The sequence below is a fragment of the Cetorhinus maximus genome, chromosome 1 (assembly GCF_964194155.1).
Source record: "Cetorhinus maximus chromosome 1, sCetMax3.hap1.1, whole genome shotgun sequence".
NCBI classification, from domain to species: Eukaryota; Metazoa; Chordata; class Chondrichthyes; order Lamniformes; family Cetorhinidae; genus Cetorhinus; species Cetorhinus maximus.
Genome location: NC_135879.1, coordinates 240,124,315 through 240,144,530, shown reverse-complemented (window position 1 = coordinate 240,144,530; position 20,216 = coordinate 240,124,315).

Below are 20,216 nucleotides of genomic sequence, written 5' to 3'. Positions count from 1 at the left end.
GCACCAGTGATGGTAACTGACAGTTAACTGCCGAGCATTGCTTGAAATTCAAACCAGGCAGCTTGACCCTGATTGGTTGAGGCATTGCCCTGAGGAACGAGTCACTTATTTTGTTTAGCAGTATCCTGGTGGGTGCAAGATGTAAAGCTAAGACATGTCTCTTTTTTCAGCAATATTCCCTCAACAACTGTGAATATGGGTAATGACGTGATAATCTTTTTTGTGATGTTGATTGAGGGAGAGATATTGGCCAGGGCACCGGGGATAGCTCCCCTGCTCTTCTTCCAGACAGTGCCGCGAGATCCAAACAGGCAGGTAGCTCAACGTCTCATCCGAAAGGCAGTGCCGCACACCCTCAGCACTGCATCGGGGCGTCAGCCTTGACTTTAGTGCTGAAGCCCGGGAGTAGGAATGGAACCTGGAGTCTTGCGATTCAGAAGCGAGAATGCCACCCTTGAGCCACAGCTGACACAGGCAAAGCGCTTCACAAGTCTGCGTGCTTAGGTTGTCGTTTGCGTTAAATAAGTCAGGGGGAAATCAGCTAATGCAAAATGCAAAGCCGGCCAGTGCTTAAACGGTCGGGTGGGGTCAGGCAGGTGAAGGGAGAGAGCCCAAAGCAGTCTTACTCCAGTTAAATGCAGCTTGTCGATTTGCTTGTTAAATGCGCCGGGACCTCATCATCTTCCTGAGCAGAACGACTCTGGAAACAATCAAGTGAGGAGGCTTGTTTCCTAAAATAAAAAATCTGTGGCGTGCTTGCAAGTGAACAATTAGCACTTTACATTTAAACACAGAGTTTGATTTGTGTGTGGTGTGTGTGCGTGTATTTTGCATGTTTCTCCTTTAATATTTCGCTTTGTTTGCTATTAATTTACTCCAGTATTTGTGTTCTGTTCAAATTTTTCAGATGTCCGTGCCAATCAATATAATTTGTGGCAAGCAAGCTGCTCAGACAGAACAATATTACGAGTGCTGTCAAACCAGGGTCTCCTGCTGCTTATCACAGTGTACTCTGTGGGTCCCATATCCTCTTTTACTTTTTTCATTTATTTTCAGCCCAGCTATTTTGACAGCCTCGGCGGCTCTCTGACAGGAACAAGCTCCTTGCACAATCCTCTCTCTCTCTCTCTCTTTCTCTCTTTCTCTATCCCTGTGTCAGACTGCTCCGCAGTGCGGCACTGCAGTCCCGCAAATCAGGAGGGGCGGCTGGGTGGGGGTTGGCGGGGGAGGGGGGTGGGGGGGGGAATGACAAGCGAACAGCAGCCACTTTGGAGCTCTGGTCCCTTTAATTCTCTCAGTGGATCGCCAGCAATTGCTGACGCTCACTCCGTGGTGTGTTACAGGTTACAGACAGGCTGGAATGCGTTATACACACACACACATACACACAAACACACACACACAGGGTAATACACAGGCTGGGATTTGCACACTGAGTGTGAGTGTGTGCAGTGAATGTGAGCCAGGAAGTTGTGCTGAATGCACCAAGGCTCCTTCAACAGCACCTTCCAAACCCATGACCACTCCCATCTAAAAGGACAAGGGCAGCAGAGAGATGGGAACACCACTACCTGGAAGTTCCCCTCTAAGCCACTTACCATCCTGACTTGGAAATATATCGGCCATTCCTTCACTGTCGCTGGGTCAAAATCCTGGAACTCCCTCCCTAACAGCACTGTAGGTGTACCTACACCACATGGACTACAGTGGTTCAAGAAGGCAGCTCACCACCACCTTCTCAAGGGGCAATTAGGGATGGACAATAAATGCTGGCACAGCCAGCAATGCCCACATCCCGTGAATGAATAAAAGAAAACTTTTAGAAAGCTCTGTTTATGCCACAATGAGAGTATTGTGGCCTGTTCTGCTCACCATGCTTTAGGTAGGATGTGAGCGGGTGCAAAGGAGATTTACGAAAATAGTTCCAGGGACGAGGGATTTTAGCTACAAGGTTAGGTTGGAAAAGCTGATGCTCACGTTTCTGTCCTCGGCCTGCTGCAATGTTCCAGTGAAGCCCAACGCAACCTGGAGGAACAGCACCTCATCTTCCGATTAGGCACTTTACAGCCTTCTGGACTCAGCATTGAGTTCAGCGACTTCGGCCATGAGCTCTGTCTTCCATTTTGAATTCTTTCTCTCCCCCCCCCCACCTACCCCCCACCCCGAGTGCCGGCCTGCATCTTGTTCTCGTGTTTTTGCTTTCAGCCAGCCCTGACCTTTATTCTGCCATGAACACATTCTGCTACTTTGCTTCCAGACAATGCTGACCTTTGTTCTGCTATTAACACCTACTATGGACCAAAGCTTTTGCCTTTATACTATCATTACCACCCCTTTTGTCTTGTGCACCACGACATCTTTGTTCTTTAACCTCTCCTGCGCTCTAACCGATCCCTGACCTCTAACCGATCCCTGACCTCTAACCGATCCCTGACCTCTAACCGATCCCTGACCTCTAACCGATCCCTGACCTTCTATTTCGCTCCGCCTGCCCCTCTCCCTTTTTTCTCAACTGCCTGAAACCCTTCACATTTCTACCTCCCTTCCGTCCTGAAGAAGAGTCAGATCGGACTCGAAACGTTAACTCTGTTCCTCTCTCCACAGGTGCTGCCAGACCAGCTGGGGTTTTTCCAGCACTTTCCGTTTGTATTTTGGAAAAGCTGGGCTTGTTCTCCTTTGAGCAATGGAGATTCGGGATGGGGGAGACTTGATAGAGGTGCACGAGATTATGACAGGTTAACAAAAGGTAGGCCGAGAAGCCTGTTCCCATTAGCTGATGGCACGGGGGTGGGGGGGGTGGGGGGGTGGGGGGGTGGGGGGGGTGGGGGCGCAGATTGAAGGTTTTTGGGCAAGAGATGCAGGCCCAACGTGAGGAAGAGCCTTTTTTAACGCAGCGAGTGGTAGTGACCGGGAACCCGCTGCCCACGATTTCTGAAGCAAGTTGGGTGAGCACTTGGGGCAAATAAATCTACAGGGGTAGAGCCATAGGCCTGAGCAGCTCCCCCCAGTGGTGCGATCTTCGCTCGGGGGAAGGGGGGAGGTGCAGATACAGTCGGGCCCACTGCTCCGGGATGCCGATTGGACATGGGTCACAGCCGCTGTTTAAAAGGCCCACCTAGGTCCTCTGGGACTTCATTCCTTCTATTTTGTTCAATTTTAGGCCCTCTAACCCCCACTGCTCACATCGTCTTAACCACCACACCACCCCCCCGCCCATCCACTCCCCATGCCCCATCCATGCTCATGCCCCCCCTCCCCCCCACTACCCTTATACCCTCCATGCCAACTCACCAGTATTCACCTTGGGCAGACTTAAGGAGCCATGCTGAGATGAAATAAATTAAAGTTCTAAACATTTATTGCTGCCTGTACAGTAGTAAAAAAAAAAATCCCATTCATGAAAGCCCATTCAAAACTTTTTTTTTTCTTTGATAGGATGCGGGCATCATTGGTAAGGCCAGTGGTTGTTGTCCATCCCGAACTGCCCTTGGACATGGTTTACTAGGCTATTTCGGAAGGTAGTTAAGAGTCAACCACATTACTGTGGAACTAAGCCAAGCCGAGTGTAGCCCGAGCTTCATGTAACTGCCACATAGCGTCCACTCCAAATTCATAAATATTTACAGGACAAAAGTGAAAAACAGGATATGGAGCCAAGTCAGGTGAATGGTGTTAAGACACAAATCAACCATGATACAACGGATGCCCACTAGATTGAATCCGGGGATGAGAGTACTGTTCCGTTAGGACATCCTGGGGGTTACTATTGACCAGAAACTGAACTGGACCACCTATATAAATACTGTGGATACAAGAGAAGGTCAGAGGCTAGGAATCCTGAGATGAGAAACTCACCTCCTGACTCCCCAAAGCCTGTCCACCATCTACAAGGCACAAATCAGGAGTGTGGTGGAATATTCTCCACTTGCCTGGGTGAGTGCAGATCCCACAACACTCAAGAAGCTCGACACCATCCAGGACAAAGCGCTTGATTTGCATTACATCCACAAACATTCACTCCCTCCATCACTGTCGCACAGTAGCAGCAGTGTGTACCATCTACAAGATGCACTGCAGGAATTCGCCAAGGCTTCTTCGACAGCACCTTTCAAACCTGTGACCTCTGCCACCTAGAAGGACAAGGGCAGCAGATAGATGGGAACACCACCACCTGGAAGCTCCCCTCCAAGTCACTCACCATCCTGACTTGGAAATATATCGCCGTTCCTTCACTGTCACTGGGTCAAAACCCTGGAATTCCCTCCCTGAACAGCACTGTGGGTGTACCTACAGCACATGGATTACAGTGATTCAAGAAGGCAGCTCACCACCACCTTCTCAAGGGGCAACTAGAGATGGGCAATAAATGCTGGCCTAGACAGCGACAGCCACATCCCATGAAAGAATGAAAAAAAGGGTTGTTTTCCCCTGGCTGGAGAGTCCAGAGCTCAGCTCAGGATAGGCCCGTCAGTCATTTAGGGCTGAGATGAGGGGAAACGTTTTCACTCAAAGGGCTGTGAATCTTTGAAATTCTTTGTAAAATGGTTTATTTCTGCTCCTATGTTTCTTTGCATTCCTTAAAGGCCAACTTTACATTAGCTTTTTAAATTATTCTTTGTGCTTGTCCTCTAGCTTTTCCTGATTTCTGTAATTTTAGATCCCAAATCTCTCTCCTGACGACAACCCTCAGAGGAAGAGGATCTGCTCTGTTGCCAGCAGAGAGGGGGGAGTCCCTGCCCAGGCTGATGAAGGGGGGACATGTCAGACATGTCCCACACTGGGGGCAGCACTGAGGTAGGGGAGAGGGAAGGGAAACAGAAGGTAACAGAAGGGAACAGTACAAGGAGGGAAGATTAGGAGAGACGCTGGGAGCTGGGGCTTTGGGGGAAGAAGGCGGGAAACTGGGAGTGATTTCTTAGAGGCAGGGAGGAAAGGAAATGGCAGAATTAACAGGGAGAGGAAGTGAATGGGAATGGAGTTGTAGGTGGTGAGAGGGGAGGATCATAGAATGATAGCTCAATATGGGAGCAATAGAAGGAGGCCATTTGGCTCATTGTGCCAATGGTGGCTTTTTGACAGAGCCATCCAATTAGTTCCACTCCCTGGCTCTTTCCCCATAGCTCCCTGGATACTTTTTAATTTCCGTTATTTATCCAATTCCCTTTTGAAAGTTCCGATTGAATCTGCTTCCACTGCCCTTCCAGGCAGCATATTCCAGAACATCTCGCCGTGTAAGAAGAGGAAGAGACGGTGATGGTGAGTGTTAATACCACTGGATTAGTAATCCAGGGGCCCAGGCTAATGCTCTGGGCACATGGGTTAAAATCCTACCGTGGCAGCTGGTGGAATTTATATTTAAATCTGGAATATAAAGCTAGTCTCAGTAACGGTGACCACGAAACTATCATCGATTGTTGTAAAAACCCATCTGGTTCGCTAATGCCCTTTAGGGAAGGAAATCTGCCGTCCTTACCTGGTCTGGCTAGACCCACAGCAATGTGGTTGACTCTTATCAGCCCTCTGAAATGGCCAGGCAAGCCACTCAGTTCAAGGGCCATTAGGGATGGGCAACAAATGCTGGCCTTGCATTTGCAATTTAAAAAATAGAATTGAAAAAAAGCGTATGTTTAAGGCCTGTGGCTGTTGGAGCAAGGAAGAGAATATCAATTTGGACTTGGTTAGAGAAGAGAAATCTTGCAGACGACATCACGTGGTGAACGGGACTGAAGCAGCAGTGACGATGCTCACTGTGGCTGAATAGCCAGCCACTGACGGCTGAGATAACTCACTTACGAGGTGCCGCTGGGTGTGCAAGGTGCCGGGGGCCCTTATACCTGGTGGAGCTTTACACAAAAGGAGGAGGCTTTTCAGAGCCCATCGTGCCTGTGCCAGCTCTCTGTTAGAGCGATGCGAAATTAACCTGTACCTCCTGCCAGGTCCTCCACCCCCTCGCCCCCACCACCCACCCTGCAGCCTCCTCTGCCACACCAAAAAAACATTTTGGGGACTTTCAGCAAGGCCTGCCTTCAGCTTGTGGTGTCGTCTGCACTCAGCTTCTCCTGGACACGATGATTAATGGAGTGGGAGACGGGGGACGATGAGGGAGAGTGGGAGGGGCGGGGGGGGGGTGAGATGAAGCAAGAGATGGGAGGATTCGATTCCACTGAGCAATGGGCCAGTTAGCATACCTTCCGGAATTCTTTCCATCGCATTGGAAGACCAGATTCCGGCACCTGAAGCTAAATATAATCTGTAATCTGGAGCGACACAAGCAAAGCTGATACTGGCACTGAGACTGAGGGAGCAGAGTCAGCGAGTAATCTGGGAGAGCTAGTGGGACACAGGGTAATTGGGTGACACTTTAACAGAGAGAGAGAGAGAGAGAGAGAGAGAGTGCCCGTTATTTTATTCTGTGCCTCAGGCCACCGCCGTTCATTGACTAAATTCTGGCTGAGAAATGAAAACGAGATTTCATTATGTCGAGTTTTGCGTCTCTCAGCTTGTGGGATTCCGTATAGCTGGAGAAAAGGCCACACTGCCACTTTTAACACTCAGGAACAGCATCCGAGCTCAGGTACAGCATGGATTAGATACAGAAAACACAGACTAGCAACTAGATTGCGTTTCTCATGACCACCAGACCGCCTCAGAGGCCAGAATGCTGTTAACTGAGTCACAGCTGACACCTGAGTGAAGCTCCCTCTATGCTGTCCCATCAACACTCCCAGGGTTGGTCTGTTATTGAGCCAGGGGATCTTTTGCATTCGCCAGAGAGGACAGGTGGCTCTTGCTGCAACGTCTCGTACAAAAGACAGCACCTCCGACAGTGCAGCACCCCCTCAGTACTGTATTGGGAGCAATGATACGTGGGTTTGAGGCAGAGATCAGCCCTGCTATAATTGAAGGGGGCTGAATGGCCTACCCTACGTTCCTTCTGACAGTAACCAACAATCCCATATAATTGTGTTCCTTGTCACATTCCCTTCCCACAGTCAAACTCTTACCTGGACCATCTTGTCGATTCCCTTGCTAACCTTGAAAACTTTAACTGTGTGGGCCTGAGCCATTGTAAACTTTGTTAATCTGTCCATTCTCGTCCTATCAGGGAATTGCAATGCACAGAAGGAGCCCACCCTCCCTGTGCCAGCTCTTTGCAGGAGATACCCAGCTAGATCCACTCTCCCTTTTCAAGTTTCTATCCTTTTAAAGGTTACTAATGAATCTCCTTCCAACGCCCTCTCAGCCAGTGCCTTCCAGATCCTGACACCATGTGCTAACTCTGCTCTCTTACCTCATAAGTGAAACAACAGCAAGTGTAAATGAGAGCCAGTAATGCAGCCTCACTGAGGCAAGCCCAGGACCATTTTTATCCCAGTATTTTTCATCTCATGGACAGCTGTCGCTCTGAATGGTTAGACAGCACCTTTCACAACCTCAGGATGACCCGAAGCATTTTACAGCCAATGATGTACTTTTGAAGTGTTGTCACTAATGTAATGCGGGAAACTCAGCAGCCAATTTGTGCGCAGTAAGCTCCTATAAACAGCAATGTGATAATGAGCAGATAATCTGTTTTTAGTCATGGCTGAGGGGTAAATATTGACACAGGTCACCTCCAAGCACTTCCCTTCTCCTCTTTGAAGTAATGCCTTGCAGCTTTGTACATACGCCAGTGAGAACAGATGGAGACTCAGATTAACATCTCATCTGAAAGACGTCTGCTCTGACAGCTCTCCCCCAGTGCCGTACTGGGAGGGTCAGCACTCGGTCTTGTACTCAAGTCTCCGGAGTAGTGGGGCTTGAACCCATGAGCTTCTGACTGAGAAACCAGAGCGTCATCTCTACTGGACCACAGCTGGGCACTTCGTGTGGAAGGATGCTAATAATAACAGGCTAAGCGTTTGGGGACAGGGTGAATGATGTGCCCAGTGACCACCCAGATCATGGGACGAGGTGAGGGGAGAGTTCAACAACTGGCTGTCCAAAGGTCACAGCCTTTCCTGATGTCTAGGATCACCTTTCCTGCTGTTCTCTCTCTACCTGTCCTCTCTCAAGCTGGCCAATCCTCTTACTGGCGGTCGACCAGAACTGCGCAGAATTTGAGATGAGGGTCTGATCAGTTCTCTGTAAAACCTGAACCACATTCATCCCGATATCACGGTGTGCCATCAGCGAGCCTCATGTTCCATTCTGCTCAGTGCTGACACACATGGCCAATCAGTGAACTGCAACAGAGTAAACGTTTGTTGAGAAACTCTTATCTGGTTGTCTGTATTTAACAATTAATCATTATGCCTGGAAAGTTTTGGCATCGATGTTGCCTTTCAAAATGCCAAAAAGTGTAAAATATGAGAAGAAAGACAGCCATTTAGCCAGGGCCTCAGTTCTGAGACTGAAGCTCATTGGTTCAAATGCCAGTCCAGGGGTTTGAGAATATCATTCAGACTGATCCTCCGGTCCAGCACTGGTGAAATCTTTCAGATGAGATGTTAAACTGAAGACCCGTCTCCCTCCTCAGGTGAACACAAGAATTACAGGAGCAGGAGTAGGCCATTCGGTCCCTTGAGCCTACTCTGCCATTCAATAAGACCATGGCTGATCTGATGGTGCCTCAACTCCACTGCCCTGTCTTCGCCACCCGCACCCCCCAAAACCATTGACTCTCTTGTCAATCAAAAATCTAACTCGACCTCGAATAAATTCAATGACCCGGCCTCCACTACTTTCCGTGGAGGAGAATTCCACAGACTAACAATCCTCTGAGAGAAGAAATCTCTCCTCATCTCAGTCTTAAATGGGAGACCCCTTATTTTTAAACTTCATCCCCTAATTCTAGACTCCCACATCCTCTCAGCGTCCACCTTGTCAAGCAACCCCCCCTCCGAGGATCCTATATGTTTCAATAAGGTCACCTCTCATTCTTCTCAACTCCAATGGGAATAACCCAATCTGCTCAACTTTTCCTCATAAGATATAGAAAGGTGGGTGTAAAAGATCCCATGGCACTACTCGAAGGGGAGCAGGAGAGTTATCCTTGGTGCCCTAGTTAATATTTATCCCTCAAAACAACATCACTGAATAAATAGATTACCGGTCATAACCGCAATGCGGCTTATGGGAGCTTGTTGTGCACAAATTGGTTGCTGTTTTACAATGATGACTTTGCTTCAAAAGTCATTGATTTGCTGTGAAGTGTTTTGGGATGCCCTGCGGTAGTGGATGGTGCTATAGAAATGCAAACCTTTCTTTTTTAATGCACTCATAGTCAACTTTTCTTCCTCCCCACTTTAATTTAGGTGCAATCCTCGCTAACCACAAAACCACTGCACCGCCTCTCCTGTCTTTTCCTGCACATTGGAGGAGATTGGCAATCCCCAGCCACAACGCCAATCCCTGGTCAGCCTCAGGCCCAACTCTAGACCCAGCCGCAGTCCCAGACCCAGCCCCAGGCCTAACTCCAGACCCAGCTCTAGGCCCAACTCCAGACCCAGCCGTAGGCCCAATTCCAGTCCCAGCCCAAGGTCCAATTCCAGACCCAGCCCCAGGCCCTGGTCCACCCACTGGCCCTGGTCCAGCCCCAGGCCCAATTCCTGCCCCAGCTCCACACCCAACTCCAAACCCAACCCCAGGCCCAATTACAGACCCAGCCCCAGGCCCAGCCCTACAACCAACTTCAGACCCAACCCCAGGCCCTGGTCCGGCCCTATCCCCAGGCTCAGTCCAGGCCCAACTCCAGGCCCAACCCAATTCCAGACCCAGCCCCAGGCCCTGGTCCAGCACCAGGCCCAGGCCAAGTCCCAGACTCAGCCCTTGATCCAACTTCAGAGCCAGGTCCACCCAGTCCAGGCCCAGATCTCCCCTCAAATCCAGACCTCACCTAAGGCCTGGCCCAAAACAGAATGGATGGGGTGAATGGCCTCCTTGCACGCTGTATGTTTCGATGATTCTCAGGCCCAGGTCACAACTCCAGCTCCAGGCCCATGTGCCGGTTCTAGCAGTTTCAGCTCTGGGCCCCATCACCAGCCCAGCACCAGCCCCAGCTAGCTGCCTGGGATATAAGTGTCAGAGATGAATAACTCTTGCACAAGGATTCGGACACTGCGCTCAAAGTCTGTGGCAGTCGTGACTCTGGAACGCGCTGATAACGCGTATAAAATTTGTGTGCTAGAGGTTTGACGTTATCTCACAGCAGCTGTACAGTATAACATTTCTAAATCTTAGCAATCCTGGGCAGATTGAGTTTCACCGTTATAGGGAGTTCAGGCCAACAGATCCATCACTTTGTTGTCGGAGAGTGGCAGCCACTTCTGCTTTACTTTTCACAAACAGTTTGAATAAGGGGCAGATTCCTCTTTCTTCTTATCGTTTCTCTTTATTTAATGCCTATTCCACTTTTAAGAGCATGAGGAACAAGAGGAGGATCCATTCAGCCCCTCAGGCCTGCTTCAATCTGCACCTCACTTAACCGTCATTGCTCCATGCCCCTCGATAGCCTTGGCCAAGAAGAACCTGTCGATCTCAGTCCTGAAAGGCCCAATTGTCTCCCAGAATCCATAGCGTTTTGGAGGAGGGGAGTTCCAGGTTTCCAATAAACTGCATAGTCCTGAGCAGACCTGGGCCAGAAGGGCTGGCTGTATACCATGCCATCCCGGCATGGTGGCAGCAGTCGGCAGTGACTGACAGGCATCAGCAAGGGCACTGTGGGGTGGCAGGAATGGGAGGATGAACGTTGTCATCCTGGGAGAGGAGGCGGTGGGGTAGTGGTATTGTCACTGGGCTAGTAACCCAGAGATCCAGGGTAATGCTCTGGGGACCTGGGTTTGAATCTCACCACGGAATATGAAATCAATAAATATCTGGAATTTAAAGTCTACAATTTGAGCAAGAAACCATTGTCGATTGTTGTTAAAAACTCATCTGGTTCACTAATGCCCTTTAGAGAAGGAAATCTGCTGTCCTTACCTGGTCTGGCCTACATGTGACTCCAGACCCACAGCAAAAAAAATGCCCTCTGAACAAAGACAATATGGGATGGGCAATAAATGTTGGCCTAGTCAATGATGCCCAACATCCCACAAGCAAATTAAAAAAAAAGCAGACTGGAGGAGCAACTACCATTCTCCCAAAATGACGTCTCTGTCACCCTCATAATCTGTTGGAGGACATATTGCTGAAGACTCTCCCTGTGAGGTGGCAAGCTCTTTTGAACACTGCAGCCTGCAGCCATTACGAGAGCAGTCTGAGCTTCCACTCAGACACCGGGGCTGGGATTTTTCTGGCCCAGCTGTGGGGGATGTGGCGGGCCAGCCAAAAGACTTTCGGCAGGGCTGGAAGATCCCAGTGGTGGCGCAGGGCCGGAAAACCCTGGCCTGGCCTGGGCGACAGTTGCTATGGAAGATACGAGATTGGTCATCAGACATCGCATCACGCTCGGGTCCACGAGCCTCTGAACAGAGCTGGCCACTACCCCCCACACTGGAAAGGAAAGTTGTGTGCAAAAACCCTGTGCCCATATTGATACTGGGCTTCCCTGCACTCCTTCACACTGGACACAGGATTCCATGCACCAATCACTTAGCTGCGTAAACCGGTCAGTGCTGCTCTGTGGGGCTGCCCCAGCGAGATTTGCATCACTGGGGGAAAGAAGGAAGTAAAGAAAATCAACAGCTTCGAAATGTGGTGCTTAAGGAGGATCCCAAAGGTAAACTGGGTGCGGAAAGGGATTAATGACGAAGTGCTGAGCGAAGCCGGTAGAACAAGAGAACTCTTAAATAAGATCAAAAAGAAGATAAATGGAGTTCTTCGGACGTGTTCCCCGTGCAGAAGAGTTGGGGCAAGTAAAATAGGGCGGGTGCCCACCCCACCACCTTCTCACCCACCCACAGCTCACCCCCATAATACAGGGGTGGGGGTGGCAGGTGCTGGGCGCTGAAATTGGCAGCCCGCATGCCAGGTTTAAATTGATAATCAATGGTCAATTAGACCATTGACCAATTAACTCTGATAATACGCTGCCCACACCATTAAATATTTGGCACGGGCAGTCAGGCAGGGGTGGGCAGTCCGATCTTTAAATTAATCACTTCAAAGAGCGGGAAGGAGAGGGGGGGTTCCATCTCCGCGGGCTGCCCTTTGCCGATCAGGGGGTGGGAGAGGTGGGGTGCAATTGGATTGGCCGGCAGCTCCCACGGGCAGGACTTCCTCCCCACTGAGGGGTGGATTTCCCACTCGGGCCTTGTTTAGTCTGCTCACAGGGCATTATGGCTGCAGGGAAGGGCAGGCTGGCAATGGAGTGGGTCTCTCCATGTCGACTTTAATTCCGGGCTTGTGACTGCAAGCGTCAAATCGAGTGACATTTTTTTAATCAATGCTCTTTTCTTGGTGTTCCTCCACTGCCTGGCCAGATTGCAGATTTTGGGTGTCTGATAGGTGAAAGGCAGAAGGGTAAAGTTGTGGTGCAGGGTGGGAAGGACATTGGGAGGAGCTGCTTACACCATGTGCAGCTTATAAATTAGAAGAGAGTGTGAGATGAGGGGGAGTGGGATGTATGTGAGAAAGAGGATTAGACCCGATGGTCTTTAATCATTTCAGCCCCACCGCTGGCCACAGCTTCAGTAATAAGCATCTCAATAACGGTGAGCGCTGTCTTGTCATGTAGGCATGACTTTCACCCTCCCCTTAACCCCTGCTGCCTCTGGTTGTGAGCCAACTTGCCCTGACAGAGAGATGGAAGTGTGTCATTGAGCGTCGTGTAATTTGTTTGATCGGTGTGGTTCTCATGGTTGAATATCTGGCAGTCTGTGCGAACTGTAAGATGTGGGTGTGAGGCTCGCAGCAGTGCTAAACATGTGAGGGTGTAGTGGAGCATATTAATGTCAGGTATGAATCCTGTTTGGTTGAGATTGTTGGTGGGTAACTGTTGGGGGTGTGATGATTGGAATAGCATGAGGTTAGTGGTGCAGTTGGTGGGATATGACATCTGAAGATACCTTCACTTACCTTGAACACTCATGTGAGATCATTGAACTTCTTGTGGCACTGCATCCAGGTCCTCGGTGTTTTTATGAATTTCTGTTTTATGATCAATATGTTTTAGAAGTGTAACTTTTAGTTTGGGGATTGAATTTCTAAATGTAAGGTAACTGGAAACACCTGATTGAGAAGCTGGTAAACAAACCTAAAGTAAGCACAAATCAGAGAGTGGCCTGTGTGTATTTAATAAGGCCAGAGAAGTGGAGAGACCCTAAACAATGGGTGACCCATCTCTGAGTTCTCTACAATTACTCCATTAGAGATAAAAATTATTTGTGTGCATCCCAGAATCAAAGGGTTGTTTTGAAGGTAAAAGAGAATTAGTTTACATTTCTGTTTGAAACATCCCAGTTATGCCATGTTGCTGTGGAAATAGGTCATGCAGGGAGGTACTCTTTTTCTTTGGGTTTTATCTGCACGTTTTCTCACAGATTCAGGCAGTTAACTTGGTTGCAGTTTGGTGGTGGCAGGGAAATAGAATCTGACAGGAGCTGTAAAGCAGCTGTAGACCAGGAGCAGATAACTATTAGGAACCAGGGTGTTTCTGTTTAACAGCCACAAAACAAGGAAGCAGTGCGGCCCATGCTTGAACTAGGGAGTCCACAATCATTAGGTATTAAAGGAGAATCTAAGGGTCAGCTAGCCGAATGCTAGCGGAAGGATTCCAAGGAATCTCATACCTCGGAGAATAGCTAGAACACTAAGAACCAAAGTGAATTCCTGAGAGTTGTGGCACACCTTGGTTTGGACCCAGGAGAAGTAAATGAATGTTCAAGATCCTGTAAAGTAAAGGGGAACTCTTGGGTGGAATTAAAAATAGAACTGGGTTTAAAATATAAGTAGATTATAAAATACAAATTGGGGGAGGACGATGCTGTAGTGGTAATGACACTGGACTAGTAATCCAGAGACCCAGGTTAATATCCTGGAGACAGGGGTTTAAATCCCACCACGGCAGCTGGTAGAACTTGAATTCAATCAATAATCTGGAATTAACAGATAGTCTTGGTAATAGTGACTATGAAACAATTGTTGCAAAGACCCATCTGGTTCACTTGTGTCCTTTAGGGAAGGAAATCTGCCATCCTTACCTCGTCTTGCCTACATGTGGCTCTGGATCTGCAACAATGTGGGTGACTCTTAACTGCCCTCTTGCCAATGATGCCCGCATCCCATTAAAGAATAAAGAAAAATAATAGTGTTGATTTAGTGGAACTTGCTTTGTTTAACCCTTGTACAGTAATATTTTTTTTAAAACATGAAACCTTCTGGTGTAGTTCTTTCAGTTAATAACTAGGAGGTTGAATTTCTCTTTAAATGTCATCAGTCTCAATTGGAATAAAAACAGGGTTTGACTACTAGCACTGACCTCCATAGCTATCTACTCCTACTGCCATGTGTCTGGAGGTCTCCCAGACACCTTGTGGATACAGGACATCTCTTCTTCTTTGCATCATCTCCACCAAGGCCTCCAGCGCAGCTTCCAAAAACCTTCAAGCCAGCTGTCTTCCTTTTTGTGCCATTCTTCAATGTCCCCCAGGTTCCTCTGTGTCTACCAGCACCTGCACCAGCCATAGTGCACACCTCGCCTTTAAGAGATGTGGGCAAGCTTTAAGCATGAAAGCCTAACTTTAATTGGTATAAAAGCAAATTATTGCAGATGCTGGAAATCTGAAATAAAAACAGAAAATGCTGGAAAAACTCAGCAGGTCTGTCAGCATCTGTAGAGAGAGAAACAGCGTTAACGTTTCGAGTCCGTATGACTCTCCTTCGGAGCTGAAGCGAGGTAGAAATCTGATGAATTTTATGCACGTTTCTGCCTCACTTCCCCTGTCAGCATTCCCTCCGTGACACCCTGGTCCACTCCCCCATCACCCCCAACACCTCATACCCTTCCCACGGCACCTTCCCATGCAATTGCAGAAGGTGCAACACCTGCCCCTTTACCTCCTCCCTCCTCACCGTCCAAGGGCCCAAACGCTCCTTTCAGGAGATGCAGCAATTTAATTGCACCTAGTTCAATTTAGTCTACTGTGTTTGCTGCTCCCAACATGGTCTCCTCTACACTGGGGAGACTACACACAGACTGCGTGACTGCTTTGCGGAACACCTTATCTCAATCTCAAGCATGACCCTGACCTTCCTGTTTGCCATTTCAATTCACCACCTTACTCTCATGCCCACATTTCTTGTCCCTGGCCTGCTGAAATGTTCCAGTGAAGCCCCACGCAATCTCATCTTCCGATTAGGTACTTTACAGCCTTCTGGACTTAACATTGAGTTTAACAACTTCAGACCATGAACTCTCTTCTCCATTTTGAAGTTTTAAAAATATGTTTTCCAACCCCCCACCCCCCACTGCGCCATCTGTAACTTGTTCTTATGTTTTGCTTTCAGACCCCTGTTTTGCTATGAACACATTCTGCTCTCTTCCCTTTATGCCACTACTAGCACCTTCTTTAGTCTTTAACACTAGTATTAACACTCCCTTTCTCTTGTGTCCATGACGTCTTTCTCAAACCTCTCCTGAGCTACCACCTATCCCTGACCTTCTACTTTGCTCCACCACCAGCCCACCACAAACCACCCCTAACTTCAACGGTACAAAACCCACCACATTTCTGCCTCTCTTCAGTTCTGAAGAAGAGTCAGACGGATTCGAAACGTCAACTCCGTTTCTCTTTCCGCAGGTGCTGCCAGACCTGCTGAGTTTTTCCAGCATTTTCTGTTTTTATAACTTGAATTGATGCTAGCCCCCAATGATATTGGCCCCCTGCTCAAGCAACCATCCAATCAAGCCGTGTGACTAGCAACTATAATGAGCAGGTAGCACTGTTGGCGTTCTGCCTTCATTTTAATAAACATATTGCAATTCACTTGCCTGTTTTCAGGGGGGGCTATTGAATTCATTCTCCTAACTGTCCTATAAGCATCATCACATTGGTCTTAAAACAGATATTCCTGAGGAAACTATATATATATTATACACATAGTCAGAGACTGTTTAGTAACAATTAGAGTATTTAGGAAAAGGAAAAGATTATTCTAAACAAAAATCTTTTTTAAAGAAAACATCGTAACTATTTCCTTCAGGTTCAGAATGACCTTGGTTAATTGTAACCCCAATGTTTGATGATGAAAAGGTTAAGTGAAAGGTTTCCTGGGGTGTGTCTTTTGTCCCGGGCAAGTGTGTGTGCGGAGTGAGCAGCCCCTGGGACCTGGTCTGTGCGAGCGTTTCCAACCGTCCAGCATTGTCATCGAGTCTCCAAGAATGAAAGATTAGTCTGTACTGTCAGAACACCAGGGTGAGAAACCACAGGAGGAGTTTCAAAAGACAAACTTGCGTTTTGTTTGGATTGAATGTGACCACTTTCATTTATTCGCTATTAAAGTATTGGAGCTTGACTGTGACCGGGGGGGCGATGGCGGGGAAAGCGGGGCCAGGGGAAGGATGGACGGGTTGACTGGTGGCCATGAATTAACCAATCGCCTAAGGAAGAGTCTGCTCACTTTGCGAATGGTTGGAAAGACGTTGCGCTGTCAGGCAACAATGGTGGGTGTGCAGAGGTGGGAGCTCAGAAATGATAAACCTCCAGGAACACCTCAGTCAGAGTTGGCAATTCAGACCCTAAGTCAGGAAAAGGAGGATCTATCCTTACAGCTTCTCCTCATCCTCTCTGGACTGAACTTGATCCCACAGAATCGTGCAGCTTAGAAAGAGGCCCTTCAGCCCATCATGCCTGTTTTGGCTCTTTGACAGAGTGACCCCACACCCCTGCTCTTTCCACACAGACCTCTCTTTATTTTCTTTTGCATCTTTCTCACGATTTCCTTTTGAAGTTGCTATTGCTGCTGCTTTCACCACTCTTTCAGGCAGTGAATTCCAGGTCATAACTCACTGTGTTAAAAAAAAAGTTTCCTCATGGCTCTTTTGCCAAACACCTTGCATCTGTGTCCTTTGGTTACTGATCTTCTGCCACCACAAACAGTTCCTCAATATAAGAACATAAGAAATAGGAGCGGGAGTGGACTACATGGCCCATCGAGTCTGCTCCACCATTCAGTATGATCATGGCTGATCTTGGGCTTCAACTCCATTTTCCTGGCTGCTCCCCATATTCCTTGATTCCCTGAGAGACCAAAAGTACGTCTATCCCACCCTTAAATATATTCAATGATGGTGCATCCACAGCCCTCTGAGGTAGAGAATTCCAATGATTCACAACCCTTTGAGTGAAGAAATTTCCCCTTATTTCAGTCCTAAGTGATCAGGCCCTTATCCTGAGGCTGGGCCCCCATATTTTCGATTCCCCGACCAGGGGAAGTAACCTCTCAGCATTTGCCCTGTCAACCCCTTTCAGAATCTTGAATGTTTCAATGAGACCACCTCTCATTCTTCTAAACTCCAGAGGTTATAGCTCCAATTTACTCAGCCTCTCATCATTGGACAACCCTCTCATTCTAGGGACCAATCTAATGAACCTTTGCTATATCACTTCCAATACAACTATATCCTTCCTTGGATATGGAGACCAAAACTGTACACATTATCACAGGTGCGGTCTCACCAAAGCTCTGTAAAATTGTAGCAAGACTTCTTTATTCTTATAGTCCAATGCTCTTGCAATAAAGATGAACATGCCATTTACCTTTCTAATTGCTTGCTGTGCCCGCTTTCTGTCTTCCTTGTATGATCACGTGCAAGTCTCTCTGAGCATCAACATTGGGAAATTTTCACACCTTCGAAAAAAATTCTGCCTTTCTATTCTTAGGGCCAAAGTGAATAACCGTACATTTCCCCACATTACACTCCATCTGCCACTTTTGTTGCCCACTCACTTAACCACTTATTCACTCAAATAAATGTTGAGTGAACAAATGCCAAATCATGTTTATTAAGTGAATGGAGAATGTTCCAACTCTACACAGTCTTGATGCTGCCCGTAGGAAAAGTCTTCCACTTCTCCTCACAACGCTCCTGGTTCAGTGCTTTATTCTTGTACGGTCCAAATTTTCTAACCTTCTCCCTCCCGGAATTGTGGGCCTTAAATCGAACCTCGGAATCTATATTAATTGGGTCATTTGCCTCTACACAGGCTCTCGCCGGTCTGAGAAAAACGAATATTGGGATGTAGCCTTGTGCCCTGAAGATAAGCCCCTGGGAGGGGAGGTGGATTTACAATGGAGGTGGGAGAAAGGGAGGGCTGATCGGGATGCTGTGGACTCAGGGAGGGGGTTGGGGGATCACTCGCGCTCCTCCAGTTTCCAAACATTTGTTCTTAAACAAGATTTTTGGTGAAACTGCCACGGGGATGGAGGGATCCCAAGTGGATCTGGCCTGTCCCCTGCTCGTTCCTCTAAGATATCCCATTCAGAGGGGCTGGGTCCAAATACAGGCATTAGGTGCCTTATTTCGATAGGTGAGGGAGGTGATGGGGGGGCCCTAGTACCTGCTTTAGGTGTCCACCAAGGATGCCTGAAGAAAATGTTCAGATCTAAGATTGGATCGGATGCATTTTAGATGTCCTTTGGATGCCAGACAGTGGTCCCCGAAATCAGGATTCGTCGTGCCCATTTACACCCACAGAACGGGCAGGATGAAGCCTGAATTCCGCCTCCCATAGCCTCCTCAGCCTGTCCCTTACCATCTTTCCCAAACTCCTCACCTTCCCTCACCTTCGCACCAGAGTTTATGTTTCTCTACGTGGAAGAAATAGAGGGAGAGATGGCTTGGAAATGGTTTTTGTTCAACACAATGGTCTTAAATTATTCTCTCCTTTAAAACTTTCATTTCTCAGAGCTTTCCAGGCCCCCTCTCTTTGAGGCAGGGAAGGTTCTAGAAGCACACACACAATGTGAGTTTAAGTCTCACATAAAGCGGCCTTTTCTATATTTGAACCTTTTATTTATTTGATTAAGGCGACAACTCCAAGTACTACAAGTTTCAGCTTTGCTTTCTTTTTTAACTCCTACTCTGATTTTTATAAGATGATTTATGGGTTGTCGGGGAGACGCTTGGAGCTAACACAAGGAGCAGACAGATGAAAGATCAGTGGGTAATGTTAACAATCTTTCAACAGGAATGAGATATATTTGGCTGGGTTTCAAGTTTAATGCATAATAGTTTTGTTTTGTCATCATCCCTCTCTTTGCCTAAGGCGGAAAAAGGATTAATTAGTCAATGTTGTATGTTATTAGGGAAGAGTGAACTAGTATTAAGGCCTAAAGAGTCACTGTTCAAACAAATGAGATAAATTGTTTGGAAAATTTATATATATACACATACACACACTACATAAACAGTCAACTGTTTCTGAGAGTGAAGATTTTTGTTCTCAAAGGGAGGTTAAGTGAGGTGTCAGACGTTGGTCAATGGGTAGGACCCGTACCTCTGAGGGTAGAGAGGTTGTGGGCTCGATCCCCACTCCGAGAGACTCAGATATTTAACCTAGTTCTGTCAACACCCCCAGTGCAGTACCCTGGGAGTGCCAGGCTGTCAGAGGTGCCATCCTTCAAGTGAGACGTTAAACCAAGTCTCCTCAAAGTCTGCCCTCTCAGGTGGAGATCCTACGCTACTGTTAGAAGAAGGGCAGGGGAGCTCTCCCCATTGTTCTATGTCTACATCTCAAGCAGCATCACTAAAAAACAGATTAACTGGCCATGATCTCATTGTTGTTTGTAGGAACTTACTGTGATCAACCTGGCTGCTGTGTTTCACATCTCCTGACAGTGACCACACTCCAAAAGCACGTCATTTGCTATAGAGTGCTTGTGGGATGTCCTGAGGTTTGAAAGGCATCAAGAACGAGAGGGCACAGATTTAAAGTGATTTTCAAAAGGAGCAAGGGTGACGTGAGAAAAAACCTTTTCTCCCAGCCAGTGGTTTGGGTTTGGAATGCACTGCCTGGAAGTGTAGTGGAGGCAGGTTCAATCGAGGCATTCAAGAGGGCATTAGATGATTATTTGAATAGAAACAATGTGCAGGGGTATGGGGAAAAGGCAGGGCAATGGCACTAGGTCATAATGCTCCTTTGGAGAGGTGGTGCAGACATGTTGGGCTGAATGGCCTCCTTCTGTGCTGTTAAGATTCTGAGATATACAAGTCTTTCTTTTCATTTTGACCTGTATTTGAACAGGATGAGGATAAGCAGGCCACCTTATACACACTGCCTTACACAGCATCT